This window comes from Rhopilema esculentum, chromosome 12, assembly GCF_057945365.1.
Source record: "Rhopilema esculentum isolate cy_ngs chromosome 12, ASM5794536v1, whole genome shotgun sequence".
Classification (NCBI taxonomy): Eukaryota; Metazoa; Cnidaria; class Scyphozoa; order Rhizostomeae; family Rhizostomatidae; genus Rhopilema; species Rhopilema esculentum.
The window spans coordinates 6,306,608-6,324,655 of record NC_142826.1 but is presented as its reverse complement, the minus strand read 5'-3'; the positions used below and the strand labels follow the sequence as shown (position 1 = coordinate 6,324,655).

General features: G+C 28.7%; 1 protein-coding gene across 1 annotated transcript in view; it reads left to right on the top strand.

Annotated features, from left to right (window-relative positions):
* The window catches only part of LOC135681412 (BMP-binding endothelial regulator protein), a 64,544-nt gene that overhangs the window by 19,291 nt on the left and 27,205 nt on the right, over nt 1-18,048 (top strand). Inside the window, exon 2 of the mRNA XM_065195874.2 lies at nt 1,271-1,340. The gene's annotated coding sequence lies outside the window, so the exon portion shown is untranslated. The remainder of the gene's footprint in view (nt 1-1,270; nt 1,341-18,048) is intronic.

Genomic DNA, 18,048 nt, shown 5'->3' with positions numbered 1-18,048 from the left:
AATGAAATAATAATAGGTGAAATAATGATAGTATGCAATGACGCAGATCTTTGATTTCACTTGTGTAACTGAGCAGAACATGCCACGTGATCGTAAGCATATATTGCTTGTTATATTAATCAAGCGATTTTACAACATTGATGCAAACTGTTGGTTCTAATTTTAAGCACTGGTGGGAAAAAAATTCAAGAACATGAATTGTCAACATTGCAACAAAAGCACTGCTGTTTCTGGTTATGAAATTAGTTAATAAATAAGCAAGGGCATCTGCTTAACATCAACATTTTGCAATTTTTTTTATGAAGATACGTTCATTGGTAAACACGAAAAGCTCTATCACAGGGCCAAGGGCCGCGCATTTGAAAGGGGGCAAGGCTAACGAAAGGGGGGATGCCAAGGCTTCTTTCACATTTTACTGTAGCTTTGTTACCTGCTTAGCAAAAAGTGGGGGCACGGCCGCCTAGCCCCGCACCCCTCCCCCCTCTTGGTGGCCTGGGCCCTGTATCATAACTTCTGCATCAAGTGGAACTTCAAAATTTAAAAAGTTGGAGAAGTTGCAGTGACGCAACAACATATCCTACTTTTAATTTACAATAAGCAACGTCATAGTGTTTTTGCAGATCCTTTCTCTTTTGGCATATCAAATTAGAATTGGAAGACTGAGGATATTTACAGAATTTAAACTACATGGGCATTAGAAACGAAGAAGAGATCTTTTAACCTGAGACAATTCTGAACTTACAGATCTAAAGATCATCTAGAACCTTTACTTCTCAAGAATTTTATTTGTTGTTTTCTTGCCTATTTTCCTATACAAGGCATTATGTGATTTTAAAGCCGCCGAATTCGGCCCTTTAATGTAATTAGCAAGTAACAGTCTCAAGTGTTGATGCTATTTTTTGTGCTTCGCTGATTAATACTCTACCCTTTGACTGCACGATCTTCAGAAAAGTCACGGCATTTCAAGATATCTGTTTCTCGCATCAATTCCGATTAAAAACTCTTTAGATCAAGCTGTCTGTTGTACTTGATTCTAATCTTGTTAAATCAATCGACACAAAATGCTTTTTAATCACATTTCCCTTTCCGTAATTGAAAACTAATAAGGTATTAATGTGTAAGCTTGGCAATCAAAACCATCGTTTATAGGAAAGGGCTAGGCCTAGTACGTACACCAAAGATTGAACTTCAAGAATGTCAACAGGATAAATATATGTCTTCATTGTATCTTTTAGAATTTTTTTAAGACGTGGGTATTGCACTTTTGTAGATCAAGCCGTGGCTATAGACAGTGGGATACAAGATATGCTGACATACATCTGCATGAAGAATTACTGAAGGTAAGATTTGCCATATTTTGCAGAGATTAATATGGTACAATTACAGTACCACTGATTTTTGGCTATTATTTTTCTAATTAAAAGGTAGCTAGGCCATGATGGTCTCTAACCTGGTATAAATTGCGGTGAAAGCAAGTTTGCAATGCGATGAGATCTTGGCTCCGAAGTGTTAGAAGGCATAACATTATGTTGCACGCAAATAGTGTGCAAGCAATCGCGAATATCTACATTCACTATCAATACCCTTTCTCTCTCTCGGGTCTCTCTAGCCTTCTTCCAAGTTATCGGATTTTTCAAAGCAGTAAAATTTACCGATTTTATTTCATTAACCAATAAAGTATGATGCCTTGAGATATCAATACCCAGTTTAGACCAAATAAAAGCAGAATTAAGATGATTTTTTATTTCTCTTACATCAACCTTTTTTAATTTTTATTTTCCTCGGTATTTTTATATTGTTTTATAAGTGCTACGAAAAATATAAAGATCTTGACAGTTTTAAAAGAATGGAAAAATACAAAAAGTAGGAGACTGTAGAAAAATGGCCTTTTTCATGTAGCATAAACGCTAATTCACAGTAATGTGTATATCCTACTGTTGTATGAATTATATATTGCAAAACCTCCTATAAAGAGACCAAAACTCAGAAGCAAACTTTGGTTTAAGAACGTGCTCTGCTTAAACTTAGTGATTAGTTTTAAAATCATGTCAAACTAATATTTGCAATTCTGAAAAGAATTGCAATGGTTCATATATGCTACTCTTCTATAAACACGGTCTTTTTGTTCCTTTTCAGTTTTTGTTTTTCTTTATTAAATTTATCACAAATATCTTATATCTCTCTCTTTCGGCGGCATTAGAAGATGTAGATTAACACCAATCATGTGTCACTTGCTCCTATCAGATGTCAGGAGCAATTTATTTTAAACAAAAGAAGGCCGGAATAGTTTAGTTTAGAATTTCTAAATGAAACACAACATTTCTCTTTAGTGAGAGTTCGGATTATCATGATCAAAGATATCAAAATTGACTTCTTAATTAAGTATTGAAAAATACATTTAGTGTGCGTCACGAAATCCAGGTTAATGTTTTTCGCAAAAGATAAAAAACCTTTATATTTTTGTGCTGTGCTTTGTTCAAGCCGATTCATTAACTTATATACCTGGGAAAAGTTTATGTCAGTTCCTTTGAAAAGCCTTTTGGGCTAAAGATCAAGCTCTTTTTCTAATAAGCTTTGCTTTGCCAAAACAAACAGGTATTTTGCCAAAGCACGACAAAATCCCATCACAGTTATGATCTTAAGTGGAACAAGGAAGAAACGAATTAAAATGTCTATATGTCCTATTTTTCAAACGTGTTATAAAACTCTTCTGGAGTTGGTAGTTGGTTAAAGTTAAGTCAAAAAGTCTTAGTAACATGACCAGATTGACACAAATTCTTGTTTATATGTTGAAGTTGTACCTTTTAATGCAGAGAGTATTTTGAATCTTTAAAGCATCTTTTGTGTATTATCGACGAACACAAAATGCATAGTTTTTGGAGCTCCTCCTATTTTCTTTCCAAAATTCAATCTTCTTTTGTGATCACTTAAAGCATTCTATTTTGTATCCATGAAAGAAAATTTAGATTCAATTTGCATCTTATCGATCAAAATTTAAATAATTTGGCTGAAGTCTAGGGCTATGTTCTTAATTCTTCATTACTAGAAATGTTTTCGATTTACCTCCGACACCTTTTTTAAACAGTGGTTTAAGTTTGCTTAATTAAATGACCTTTCTTAGAAAATTATCTCTTCAATAGTTAGATCTTTTTTGCTTTATCAAAGACTATACAAATTATCGTTGTTGATTAAATTATTTGTTGAAAATAAAAAATATTTATTCAATAAAGTAGAATATTACATTCTTGGCTACCTGGCTCAGTCTGGAATAACTAAACTGACTTATAAATCATACAAATCAAATTTTTGCCTATAATAGTTAAACAAGTTGATCAGTGCAAATTGATTAGCCCTTCTTTTCGAAAAGTTCCTTGAAGCAATGTAATACAAAATGGTGGCATTGACTAACTCAATTGGAAAACATAACTAGAATGAGTAACCCTTAAACTTTCAGAAGTAATTTTGCTACGGTGACTTCCATTAGGGGTTTCATGCAGTTTGGAAGTAGTCTATTTTTACCATAAGTTTTCAACAAAGCTCTATAGTGCTTTTTGGATTTAGAATAACTAATTTGATTTATTTAAATCAAAACATTAACTAATTTTTATTCACACAAAAACTCAAAAGTTAAATGAGCATGTTTTTTAAAAGCCATCTAAATATTATTTATAAATATCATTTTATAAGTAAACTTTTTGCTATTTTTCTCTAGATAATTCAAAAGGTTGTCATCTAAATTTTCCTCAATTCTACTTGCAAGTTTTGGACCTATGGTTACAAAATGACCGGGCGATACTGTTTGGACAGCCCTGTTATTGGCCTTGGGAGTTGATGGCAGCGAATGAAGTATATGGACTGTTACGAAACAGTGGGTATTCACTTAAGGGTTGTGAAGTGATTCAAATATTGAGTGTATTTCTAATTAGACACAATGAATTTTTTTCGAAAATTAAAATCTTTATTTATGTTTTGTCAAAAAATTTGCTTGGAAGAGCTTTAATAAAATTATTTATCCTTGCTTTTTCAGGAGTAATATCTCCCTGAAATTCAACCATTTGTTCTTAAAGTATTGAATTACCCTAAAGTTTAGAAGTGTTTGAGGCCCATGACTATAGCCACGGTCCAGTTATAAACTTGCAAGAAGAGTTGTGATCTTAAACTGCTATCAATTTTATTATTAGCACAAACCACAAAGCTGAACTTTAAAAATCACTATAACTTCTCATAATGATTTTATTTTTAATTGGTTCTATAACTGTTGATGGAAAGCAAAAATTTGCCTTTTCTTCAAGAATTGAACACTATTATTGTATCACAATGGTTCTGTTAATAGTAAAGGAGAAAAAGCCAGATCTTTGTAAATTAATGTAATTTTGTTAATTTGAAAATACTGGAAATATAAGAGAAGAATGGTTGGAGTACATCTTGGTAAATATGTGCTGGGTTAACTTTTGCTGTAAGATTCATCAAAATTAGATCCCAAAACCTCTCCTTTTTCCAAAACTTTAGCATTGCTTTTTAGATAGAGTTATGAGACGAAAAGGTGTAAAATCATGTAATGAAATACAAGGTATTGTATTCTACTGTTTTAATTTGTTGATAATATTCTTCTCATAGTAATTTGGTCAGTTTAAATTTTGATTAAATATATCGTCTAATAACAAATTTTCAAACATTTAATCAATTTTTGCAAGCCTTCCGTTTGTAAATAATACAACCCTCTAAAAATCGTTTTTTCTAAAACACAACTTCTATCCAAAGACTTATTTCAATTCTTTCTTGTTCTGATTATATAAAGGCCGATCCACCTGTTTTAAAAGAAAAAAATTTGAAAAATTTCGATGATTTTCTTACCATATAGCCTTACTTTTTCATCAAAAAATGACCCGTCTAAAAAATTCAAATTTTTTTAAAAAAAGAACTTTTCTACCATGGTTTAATTGAATTTTTGCATTATCATATCGATAAGAAGAATATTAACATGTTTGTTCGAGAAATTGATTCAAAAATTTGGTGATTTTTCTAAACCAATAGCCTTACTTTTTGATCAAAAAGTGACCCGATAAAATTCTTGTTTTTTTCTCAAAAGAACTACTTTGCTCCGATAAATAAGTTCGATTCTTGTTTTCCCACATCGATAAGAGGATATTTAACCTGTTTTTAAGATAAAAAGTTTTCAGAACATTTTGATGATTTTTCTAAGCCTATAGCCTTACTTTTTGATCAAAAAGTGTCCCGATACAATTCTTGTTTTCTTCAAAAAACTACTTTTCTTAGATAATTAAGTTGAATTCTTGCTTTCCCACATCGATAAGAGGACTATTAACCTTCTTTTTGAATAAACATTTTTCGAAATGTTTTGATGATTTTTCTAAGCCTTTAGCCTTACTTTTTGATCAAGAATTGACCCGGTAAAATTTTTGTTTTTTTTTCAAAAAACTACTTTTCTTAGATAATTAAGTTGAATTCTTGCTTTCCCACATCGATAAGGGGATTGTTAAACTGTTTTTTAAATAAAAATTTTTCGAAAAATTTTGATGATCTTTCTAAGCCTATAGCCTTACTTTTTGATCAAAAATTGACCCGATAAAATTCTTGTATTTTTTCAAAAAAACTACTTTTGTCAGATAATTAAGTTGAATTCTTGCTTTCTTACATTGATAAGAGGACTATTAACCTTCTTTTTGAATAAACATTTTTCGAAATGTTTTGATGATTTTTCTAAGTCTTTAGCCTTACTTTTTGATCAAGAATTGACCCGGTAAAATTCTTGTTTTTTTTTCAAAAAACTACTTTTCTTAGATAATTAAGTTGAATTCTTGCTTTCCCACATCGATAAGAGGATTGTTAAACTGTTTTTTAAATAAAAATTTTTCGAAAAATTTTGATGATTTTTCTAAGCCTATAGCCTTACTTTTTGATCAAAAAGTGTCCCGATACAATTCTTGTTTTTTTTTCAAAAAACTTCTTTTCTTAGATAATTAAGTTGAATTCTTGCTTTCCCACATCGATAAGAGGACTATTAACCTTCTTTTTGAATAAACATTTTCCGAAATGTTTTGATGATTTTTCTAAGCCTATAGCCTTAATTTTTGATCAAAAAGTGTCCCGATAAAATTCTTGTTTTTTTTTCAAAAAACTACTTTTCTTAGATAACTAAGTTGAATTCTTGCTTTCCCACATCGATAAAAGGATTGTTAAACTGTTTTTTATATAAAAATTTTTCGAAAAATTTTGATGATTTTTCTAAGCCTATAGCCTTACTTTTTGATCAAAAAGTGTCCCGATAAAATTCTTGTTCTTTTTTCAAAAAAACTACTTTTCTCAAATAATTAAGTTGAATTCTTGCTTTCCCACATTGATAAGGGGATTGTTAAACTGTTTTTTCAATAAAAATTTTTCGAAATATTTTGATGATTTTTCTAAGACTATAGCCTTACTTTTTGATCAAAATGTGTCCCGATACAATTCTTGTTTTTCTTTCAAAAAACTACTTTTCTTAGATAACTAAGTTGAATTCTTGCTTTCCCACATCGATAAGGGGATTGTTAAACTGTTTTTTCAATAACAATTTTTCGAAATATTTTGATGATTTTTCTAAGACTATAGCCTTACTTTTTGATCAAAATGTGTCCCGATACAATTCTTGTTTTTCTTTCAAAAAACTACTTTTCTTAGATAACTAAGTTGAATTCTTGCTTTCCCACATCGATAAGGGGATTGTTAAACTGTTTTTTCAATAACAATTTTTCGAAATATTTTGATGATTTTTCTAAGACTATAGCCTTACTTTTTGATCAAAATGTGTCCCGATACAATTCTTGTTTTTCTTTCAAAAAACTACTTTTCTTAGATAACTAAGTTGAATTCTTGCTTTCCCACATCGATAAGGGGATTGTTAAACTGTTTTTTCAATAACAATTTTTCGAAATATTTTGATGATTTTTCTAAGACTATAGCCTTACTTTTTGATCAAAATGTGTCCCGATACAATTCTTGTTTTTCTTTCAAAAAACTACTTTTCTTAGATAACTAAGTTGAATTCTTGCTTTCCCACATCGATAAGGGGATTGTTAAACTGTTTTTTCAATGACAATTTTTCGAAATATTTTGATGATTTTTCTAAGACTATAGCCTTACTTTTTGATCAAAATGTGTCCCGATACAATTCTTGTTTTTCTTTCAAAAAACTACTTTTCTTAGATAACTAAGTTGAATTCTTGCTTTCCCACATCGATAAGGGGATTGTTAAACTGTTTTTTCAATAACAATTTTTCGAAATATTTTGATGATTTTTTCTAAGCCTATAGCCTTATATTTTGATCGAAAATTGACCTGACAAAATTCTTGTTTTTTTCTTCAAAAACTACTTTTCTTAGATAATTAAGTTGAATTCTTGTTTTCCCATATCGATAAGAGGACTTCTAACCTGTTTTTTAAAGAAAAATTTTTCGAAATATTTTGATGATTTTTTCTAAGCCTATAGCCTTATATTTTGATCGAAAATTGACCTGACAAAATTCTTGTTTTTTTCTTCAAAAACTACTTTGCTCCGACAAAAAAGTTCAATTCTTGCTTTCCCACATCGATAAGGGGATTGTTAAACTGTTTTTTCAATAACAATTTTTCGAAATATTTTGATGATTTTTTCTAAGCCTATAGCCTTATATTTTGATCGAAAATTGACCTTACAAAATTCTTGTTTTTTTCTTCAAAAACTACTTTTCTTAGATAATTAAGTTGAATTCTTGTTTTCCCATATCGATAAGAGGACTTCTAACCTGTTTTTTAAATAAAAATTTTTCGAAATATTTTGATGATTTTTTCTAAGCCTATAGCCTTATATTTTGATCGAAAATTGACCTGACAAAATTCTTGTTTTTTTCTTCAAAAACTACTTTGCTCCGACAAAAAAGTTCAATTCTTGCTTTCCCACATCGATATAAGGACAATTAATCTGTTTTTAAGATAAAAAGTTTTCAAAATATTTTGATGATTTTTCTAAGCCTATAGCTTTACTTTTTGATCAAAAAGTGTCCCAAATAATTAAGTTGAATTCTTGCTTTCCCACATCGATAAGAGGATAATTAACCTGTTTTTAAGATAAAAATTTTTCGAAAAATTTTGATGATTTTTCTAAGCCTATAGCCTTACTTTTTGGTCAAAAAGTGTCCGGATACAGTTCTTGTTTTCTTCAAAAAACTACTTTTCTTAGATAATTAAGTTGATTTCTTGCTTTCCAACATCGATTAGAGGATTATTAACCTGTTTTTTAAATAAAAAATTCTCGAAAAATTTTGATGATTTTTCTAAGCCTATAGCCTTGCTTTTTGATCAAAAAGTGTCTCAATAAAATTCTTGTTTTTTTTCAAAAAAACTTCTTTTCTCAAAGAATTAAGTTGATTTCTTGCTTTCCCACATCGATTAGTGGATTATTAACCTGTTTTTTAAATAAAAATTTTTCGAAAACATTTGATGATTTTTCTAAACCTATAGCCTTACTTTTTGATCAAAAAGTGTCCCGATAAAATTTTTGTTTTTTTTTTAAAAATCTTCTTTTCTCAAAGAATTAAGTTGAATTCTTGCTTTCCCACATCGATAAGAGGATTATTAACCTGTTTTTTAAATAAAAGTTTTTCGAAAAATTTTGATGATTTTTCTAAGCCTATAGCCTTACTTTTTGATCAAAAATTGTCTCGATAAAATTCTTGTTATTGTTTCAAAAAAACTACTTTTTTTAGATAATTAAGTTGAATTTTTGCTTTCCCACATCGATTAGAGGATTATTAACCTGTTTTTTAAATAAAAAATTCTCGAAAAACTTTGATGATTTTTCTAAGCCTATAGCCTTGCTTTTTGATCAAAAAGTGTCTCAATAAAATTCTTGTTTTTTTTCAAAAAAACTTCTTTTCTCAAAGAATTAAGTTGATTTCTTGCTTTCCATCATCGATTAGAGGATTATTAACCTGTTTTTTAAATAAAAGTTTTTCGAAAAATTTTGATGATTTTTCTAAGCCTATAGCCTTACTTTTTGATCAAAAAGCGTCTCGATAAAATTCTTGTTTTTGTTTCAAAAAAACTACTTTTCTTAGATAATTAAGTTGAATTTTTGCTTTCCCACATCGATAAGAGGATTATTAACCTGTTTTTTAAATAAATAATTTTTGAAAAATTTTGATGATTTTTCTAAGCCTATAGCCTTGCTTTTTGATCAAAAAGTGTCTCAATAAAATTCTTGTTTTTTTTTCAAAAAAACTTCTTTTCTCAAAGAATTAAGTTGATTTCTTGCTTTCCCACATCGATTAGAGGATTATTAACCTGTTTTGTAAATAAAATTTTTTCGAAAACATTTGTTGATTTTTCTAAGCCTATAGCCTTACTTTTTGATCAAAAAGTGTCCTGATAAAATTTTTGTTTTTTTTTCAAAAATCTTCTTTTCTCAAAGAATTAAGTTGAATTCTTGCTTTCCCACATCGATAAGAGGATTATTAACCTGTTTTTTAAATAAAAGTTTTTCGAAAAATTTTGATGATTTTTCTAAGCCTATAGCCTTACTTTTTGATCAAAAATTAACCCGATAAAATTCTTGTTTTTTTTCCAAAAAAACTACTTTTCTCAGATAATTAAGTTGAATTCTTCCTTTCCCACATCGATTAGAGGATTATTAACCTGTTTTTTAAATAAAAAATTTTCGAAAAATTTTGACGATTTTTCTAAGCCTATAGCCTTGCTTTTTGATCAAAAAGTGTCTCGATCAAATTCTTGTTTTTTTTCAAAAAAACTTCTTTTCTTGAAGAATTAAGTTGAATTCTTGTTTTCCCACATCGATTAGAGGATTCTTAACCTGTTTTTTAAATAAAAAATTCTCGAAAAACTTTGATGATTTTTCTAAGCCTATAGCCTTGCTTTTTGATCAAAAAGTGTCTCAATAAAATTCTTGTTTTTTTTCAAAAAAACTTCTTTTCTCAAAGAATTAAGTTGATTTCTTGCTTTCCAACATCGATTAGAGGATTATTAACCTGTTTTTTAAATAAAAAATTCTCGAAAAATTTTGATGATTTTTCTAAGCCTATAGCCTTGCTTTTTGATCAAAAAGTGTCTCAATAAAATTCTTGTTTCATTTCAAGAAAACTTCTTTTCTCGAAGAATTAAGTTGAATTCTTGCTTTCCCACATCGATTAGAGGATTATTAACCTGTTTTTTAAATAAAATTTTTTCGAAAACATTTGATGATTTTTCTAAGCCTATAGCCTTACTTTTTGATCAAAAAGTGTCCCGCTAAAATTTTTGTTTTTCTTTCAAAAATCTTCTTTTCTCAAAGAATTAAGTTGAATTCTTGCTTTCCCACATCGATAAGAAGATTATTAACCTGTTTTTTAAATAAAAGTTTTTCGAAAAATTTTGATGATTTTTCTAAGCCTATAGCCTTACTTTTTGATCAAAAAGCGTCTCGATAAAATTCTTGTTTTTGTTTCAAAAAAACTACTTTTCTTAGATAATTAAGTTGAATTTTTGCTTTCCCACACCGATAAGAGGATTATTAACCTGTTTTTTAAATAAAAAATTTTCGAACAATTTTGATGATTTTTCTAAGCCTATAGCCTTGCTTTTTGATCAAAAAGTGTCTCAATAAAATTCTTGTTTTTTTTTCAAAAAAACTTCTTTTCTCAAAGAGTTAAGTTGATTTCTTGCTTTCCCACATCGATTAGAGGATTATTAACCTGTTTTTTAAATAAAAATTTTTCGAAAACATTTGATGATTTTTCTAAGCCTATAGCCTTACTTTTTGATCAAAAAGTGTCCCGATAAAATTTTTGTTTTTTTTTTAAAAATCTTCTTTTCTCAAAGAATTAAGTTGAATTCTTGCTTTCCCACATCGATAAGAGGATTATTAACCTGTTTTTTAAATAAAAGTTTTTCGAAAAATTTTGATGATTTTTCTAAGCCTATAGCCTTACTTTTTGATCAAAAATTGTCTCGATAAAATTCTTGTTATTGTTTCAAAAAAACTACTTTTTTTAGATAATTAAGTTGAATTTTCGCTTTCCCACATCGATTAGAGGATTATTAACCTGTTTTTTAAATAAAAAATTCTCGAAAAACTTTGATGATTTTTCTAAGCCTATAGCCTTGCTTTTTGATCAAAAAGTGTCTCAATAAAATTCTTGTTTTTTTTCAAAAAAACTTCTTTTCTCAAAGAATTAAGTTGATTTCTTGCTTTCCATCATCGATTAGAGGATTATTAACCTGTTTTTTAAATAAAAGTTTTTCGAAAAATTTTGATGATTTTTCTAAGCCTATAGCCTTACTTTTTGATCAAAAAGCGTCTCGATAAAATTCTTGTTTTTGTTTCAAAAAAACTACTTTTCTTAGATAATTAAGTTGAATTTTTGCTTTCCCACATCGATAAGAGGATTATTAACCTGTTTTTTAAATAAATAATTTTTGAAAAATTTTGATGATTTTTCTAAGCCTATAGCCTTGCTTTTTGATCAAAAAGTGTCTCAATAAAATTCTTGTTTTTTTTTCAAAAAAACTTCTTTTCTCAAAGAATTAAGTTGATTTCTTGCTTTCCCACATCGATTAGAGGATTATTAACCTGTTTTGTAAATAAAAATTTTTCGAAAACATTTGTTGATTTTTCTAAGCCTATAGCCTTACTTTTTGATCAAAAAGTGTCCTGATAAAATTTTTGTTTTTTTTTCAAAAATCTTCTTTTCTTAAAGAATTAAGTTGAATTCTTGCTTTCCCACATCGATAAGAGGATTATTAACCTGTTTTTTAAATAAAAGTTTTTCGAAAAATTTTGATGATTTTTCTAAGCCTATAGCCTTACTTTTTGATCAAAAATTAACCCGATAAAATTCTTGTTTTTTTTCCAAAAAAACTACTTTTCTCAGATAATTAAGTTGAATTCTTCCTTTCCCACATCGATTAGAGGATTATTAACCTGTTTTTTAAATAAAAAATTTTCGAAAAATTTTGACGATTTTTCTAAGCCTATAGCCTTGCTTTTTGATCAAAAAGTGTCTCGATCAAATTCTTGTTTTTTTTCAAAAGAACTTCTTTTCTTGAAGAATTAAGTTGAATTCTTGTTTTCCCACATCGATTAGAGGATTCTTAACCTGTTTTTTAAATAAAAAATTCTCGAAAAACTTTGATGATTTTTCTAAGCCTATAGCCTTGCTTTTTGATCAAAAAGTGTCTCAATAAAATTCTTGTTTTTTTTCAAAAAAACTTCTTTTCTCAAAGAATTAAGTTGATTTCTTGCTTTCCAACATCGATTAGAGGATTATTAACCTGTTTTTTAAATAAAAAATTCTCGAAAAATTTTGATGATTTTTCTAAGCCTATAGCCTTGCTTTTTGATCAAAAAGTGTCTCAATAAAATTCTTGTTTCATTTCAAGAAAACTTCTTTTCTCGAAGAATTAAGTTGAATTCTTGCTTTCCCACATCGATTAGAGGATTATTAACCTGTTTTTTAAATAAAATTTTTTCGAAAACATTTGATGATTTTTCTAAGCCTATAGCCTTACTTTTTGATCAAAAAGTGTCCCGCTAAAATTTTTGTTTTTCTTTCAAAAATCTTCTTTTCTCAAAGAATTAAGTTGAATTCTTGCTTTCCCACATCGATAAGAAGATTATTAACCTGTTTTTTAAATAAAAGTTTTTCGAAAAATTTTGATGATTTTTCTAAGCCTATAGCCTTACTTTTTGATCAAAAAGCGTCTCGATAAAATTCTTGTTTTTGTTTCAAAAAAACTACTTTTCTTAGATAATTAAGTTGAATTTTTGCTTTCCCACACCGATAAGAGGATTATTAACCTGTTTTTTAAATAAAAAATTTTCGAACAATTTTGATGATTTTTCTAAGCCTATAGCCTTGCTTTTTGATCAAAAAGTGTCTCAATAAAATTCTTGTTTTTTTTTCAAAAAAACTTCTTTTCTCAAAGAGTTAAGTTGATTTCTTGCTTTCCCACATCGATTAGAGGATTATTAACCTGTTTTTTAAATAAAAATTTTTCGAAAACATTTGATGATTTTTCTAAGCCTATAGCCTTACTTTTTGATCAAAAAGTGTCCCGATAAAATTTTTGTTTTTTTTTTAAAAATCTTCTTTTCTCAAAGAATTAAGTTGAATTCTTGCTTTCCCACATCGATAAGAGGATTATTAACCTGTTTTTTAAATAAAAGTTTTTCGAAAAATTTTGATGATTTTTCTAAGCCTATAGCCTTACTTTTTGATCAAAAATTGTCTCGATCAAAAATTCTTGCTTTCCCACATCGATAAGAGGATTATTAACCTTCTTTTTAAATAAATTTTTTTCGAAATATTTTGATGATTTTTCTAAACCTATAGCCTTACTTTTTGATCAAAAAGTGTCCCGATGAAACTCTTGTTTTTTTTCAAAAAAAGCTACTTTTCTTAGATAATTAAGTTGAATTCTTGTTTTCCCACATCGATAAGAGGATTATTAACCTGTTTTTTAAATAAAAAATTTTCGAAAAATTTTGATGATTTTTCTAAGCCTATAGCCTTGCTTTTTGATCAAAAAATGTTCCTATAAATTTCTTTTTTTTTCAAAAAAACTACTTTTCTCAAATAATTAAGTTGAGTTCTTGCTTTCCCACATCGATAAGAGGATTATTAACCTGTTTTTTAAATAAAAGTTTTTCGAAAAATTTTGATGATTTTTCTAAGCCTATAGCATTACTTTTTGATCAAAAATTGTCTCGATAAAATTCTTGTTATTGTTTCAAAAAAACTACTTTTTTTAGATAATTAAGTTGAATTTTTGCTTTCCCACATCGATAAGAGGATTATTAACCTGTTTTTTAAATAAAAATTTTTCGAAAAATTTTGATGATTTTTCTAAGCCTATAGCCTTGCTTTTTGATCAAAAAGTGTCTCAATAAAATTCTTGTTTTTTTTCAAAAAAACTTCTTTTCTCAAAGAATTAAGTTGATTTCTTGCTTTCCCACATCGATTAGAGGATTATTAACCTGTTTTTTAAATAAAAATTTTTCGAAAACATTTGATGATTTTTCTAAGCCTATAGCCTTACTTTTTGATCAAAAAGTGTCCCGATAAAATTTTTTGTTTTTTTTCAAAAATCTTCTTTTCTCAAAGAATTAAGTTTAATTCTTGCTTTCCCACATCGATAAGAGGATTATTAACCTGTTTTTTAAATAAAAGTTTTTCGAAAAATTTTGATGATTTTTCTAAGCCTATAGCCTTACTTTTTGATCAAAAATTAACCCGATAAAATTGTTGTATTTTTTCAAAAAAAACTACTTTTCTCAAAGAAATAAGTTGAATTTTTGCTTTCCCACATCGATAAGAGGATTATTAACCTGTTTTTTAAATAAAAAATTTTCGAAAAATTTTGATGATTTTTCTAAGCCTATAGCCTTGCTTTTTGATCAAAAAGTGTCTCAATAAATTTCTTGTTTTTTTTTCAAAAAAACTTCTTTTCTCAAAGAATTAAGTTGATTTCTTGCTTTCCCACATCGATTAGAAGATTATTAACCTGCTTTTTAAATAAAAATTTTTCGAAAACATTTGATGATTTTTCTAAGCCTATAGCCTTACTTTTTGATCAAAAAGCGTTTCGATAAAATTCTTGTTTTTGTTTCAAAAAAACTACTTTTCTTAGATAATTAAGTTGAAGTTTTGCTTTCCCACATCGATAAGAGATTTATTAACCTGTTTTTTAAATAAAAAATTTTCGAAAAATTTTGATGATTTTTCTAAGCCTATAGCCTTGCTTTTTGATCAAAAAGTGTCTGAATAAAATTCTTGTTTTTTTTCAAAAAAACTTCTTTTCTCAAAGAATTAAGTTGATTTCTTGCTTTCCCATATCGATTAGAGGATTATTAACCTGTTTTTTAAATAAAAAATTCTCGAAAAATTTTGATGATTTTTCTAAGCCTATAGCCTTGTTTTTTGATCAAAAAGTGTCTCAATAAAATTCTTGTTTCTTTTCAAAAAAACTTCTTTTCTCGAAGAATTAAGTTGAATTCTTGCTTTCCCACATCGATAAGAGGATTATTAACCTTCTTTTTAAATAAATTTTTTTCGAAATATTTTGATGATTTTTCTAAGCCTATAGCCTTACTTTTTGATCAAAAAGTGTCCCGATGAAACTCTTGTTTTTTTTCAAAAAAAGCTACTTTTCTCAGATAATTAAGTTGAATTCTTGCTTTCCCACATCGATAAGAGGATTATTAACCTGTTTTTTAAATAAAAAATTTTCGAAAAATTTTGATGATTTTTCTAAGCCTATAGCCTTGCTTTTTGATCAAAAAATGTTCCTATAAAATTCTTTTTTTTTCAAAAAAACTACTTTTCTCAAATAATTAAGTTGAGTTCTTGCTTTCCCACATTGATAAGAGGATTATTAACCTGTTTTCAAATAAAAAATTTTCGAAAAATTTTGATGTTTTTTCTAAGCCTATAGCCTTACTTTTTGATCAAAAAGTGTTCCTATAAAATTCTTGTTTTTTTTTCAAAAAAACTACTTTTCTCAAATAATTAAGTTGAATTCTTGCTTTCCCACATTGATAAGAGGATTATTAACCTGTTTTTTAAATAAAAATTTTTTGAAAAATTTTGATGATTTTTCTAAGCCTGTAGTCTTACTTTTTGATCAAAAAGTGTCGCGATAAAATTCTTTTTTTTTAAAAAAAAGCGACTTTTCTCAGGTAATTAAGTTGAATTCTTGCTCTATCTCATGGATACGATGAATAATAATCTGCTTTTTAAAGAAGTTTTTAGGGAAAAAGTTGACAATCTTTCTAAGCCTATAACCTGAATTTTTGTCAAAAAATGACTTGTCTAAGTAACTTTTTTTTTAAAAAAAGACGACTTTTCTTTCATTTTAAAGGAAATTGTTGTTTGATCTCATCGTTAGGATGCATATAATCCTGTTTTTCAAAGAAAATGTTTTCGAAAAATTTTGATGATTTTTTAAGCTTAATCCTAAGCCTTTGAAAATCTGTCATTTCGGTAATTCTATAAACTCTAAACGTACAACCCCCGCCGAAAAGCTCTGATTTGCAAACAATCCAAAAACTCTTGTAAGATGGTGAGAAGATAGTTACAAGTCATTCTTGCCTCTCTATGTGATAATGACAATAAAAAACAAGTTTATTTCTAAATTTGTGGTCAAAAAACTGTCATTTTTGCAAGACTATAGGCCCACAGGCTTACTTTTAGATCAAAATTATGGTCAAAGGCTTTCTTTTAGGCCAATAGCTCATGGGATATAGTCAACATGTCCTAAAAAGCCTTTAAAGGGTGTTTTTTAGATTCACTTCTAAAAGCAACATTCATTCTTAGAAAGCAAAGCAGCTCACATTTAGGCCAAAAACCTCAGGTTCAACAAATTTAATAATACCTATCGCAATTTTTTCAAAAATTTCCTACAAAGCTTTGTAAGGATTTACACAAATGATAATCACTCTATACAAACATTTCATATACCTAAAATGGTTGCCAGAAAAAATGCCATTTTAGCAAGTCTATAGGCTTACTTTTAGGCAAAAAACTTTCGTGCAAAAAATATCTAAAAATGCCTTCATACAAATTAAGACAAAGAGCGTGAAACTAATTTATTTTGCTTCCTATAAAACTCAAGAAACAAAAAATTTAATTCTTAATGAAGCTTGAGCTGATCATGACAAAATTTTCATTTTGTTTTAGGATCATTCTTTGCTTTCTAGGAATTATTTTTCCTTAAAAAATCCTAAACTAGAGGGGCTACAAGTGTAAAGAAAGTTCCCTCTTACTCTCTCTAGCCTCCATTTTGGGAAAAATTTTGCTGATAATGTCTTACTTAGGGACTTCCGTTTAATGTATTCGTTGTAATTTACAAATTTATCTATACCTATCAGATTTAATATTTTTACACAAAAAAGTAGGCAGACCATATCACCTTATGCCACCCCTGTTGCGCGGACCTTGCCGCAAATGGGGTTTCACAACACACACCCCTCAATTGTTATACCAATGTGAAAAATGGATAAGAGTGGATTAATCTTAAAAACAATGGACATATTTACCGTTGCTGACCAGCTTATGTCTTTATTTTTGCTCAGTTGAGCTACTTTTCTGCGTCTATGTATTTTAAGGCAATTTAGGCCCTTTTTTCCTTTCAACTCTGTGATTATAGCCATGACATAGAGTCTGAAAATTGTCAATGTTTCTTTGACGACAACCATGCCATTCCCCTGCACTGTATATCATGAACTTTTATCAATGTACACTACTTGAACGGATGCTGAACAAGGTCATGTCTTGATCTCTGTACCAATGCGAAAATATCAGAAATAGTCTTTTGATGGGCTTACATGCTTTTGAATAGAGAAAGATTGCCTGCAGCTTCATCCAGATGCCCGATGGTTTGGTAATCTTCTCTAAAATCTATTAGGCAAAGCAGATTTATTCCTTAGCGCACATTTAGCTTTCCCTCTCACCATGTCAAAAAATCAACTAAAGTTTTCATCAAAGTATGAAATATCGAGAAATTGATCCATTTGAAATGTCAGGTTGCTTTTGCAGACTGTTATTTTCCGCATTGTCTTGATGTTCCAATTCTGAAATGCATTCATACAAAAGCGGGTACGGCTGAGCCGGGGGCCAACGTTTTCAACAACTACTTCTCGACTATCACAAAATCTACTGTATAAGAATTCAAATTAGAAATCAGGCCTTCTAGAATGGTTGATAGAGAGAATTTTACTTCCTGAACAGAAATGTGAATCTTCTTTGTCTCGAGTACCTACAGTAGGCCACGTTTACACATCCAAAATGCAGACATTGCAAAGATATAGAATGTTATCTACTGAACTGATAAAACTAATCTACAAATAATAGAAATATACCTAAAGTAAGTTGGTAAATAGATCGAATAAAATCTAGCAGTATATGAACAGTTTGTTCCCTCCTCATTTCATACTCTGTTTCCAAAAATAACAAAAAAGACGGTCAAAAAGCTTCAGCCCCTCACCCCCCAGCCCCCCAGTAGCGCCGTGCCTGTTTAGTT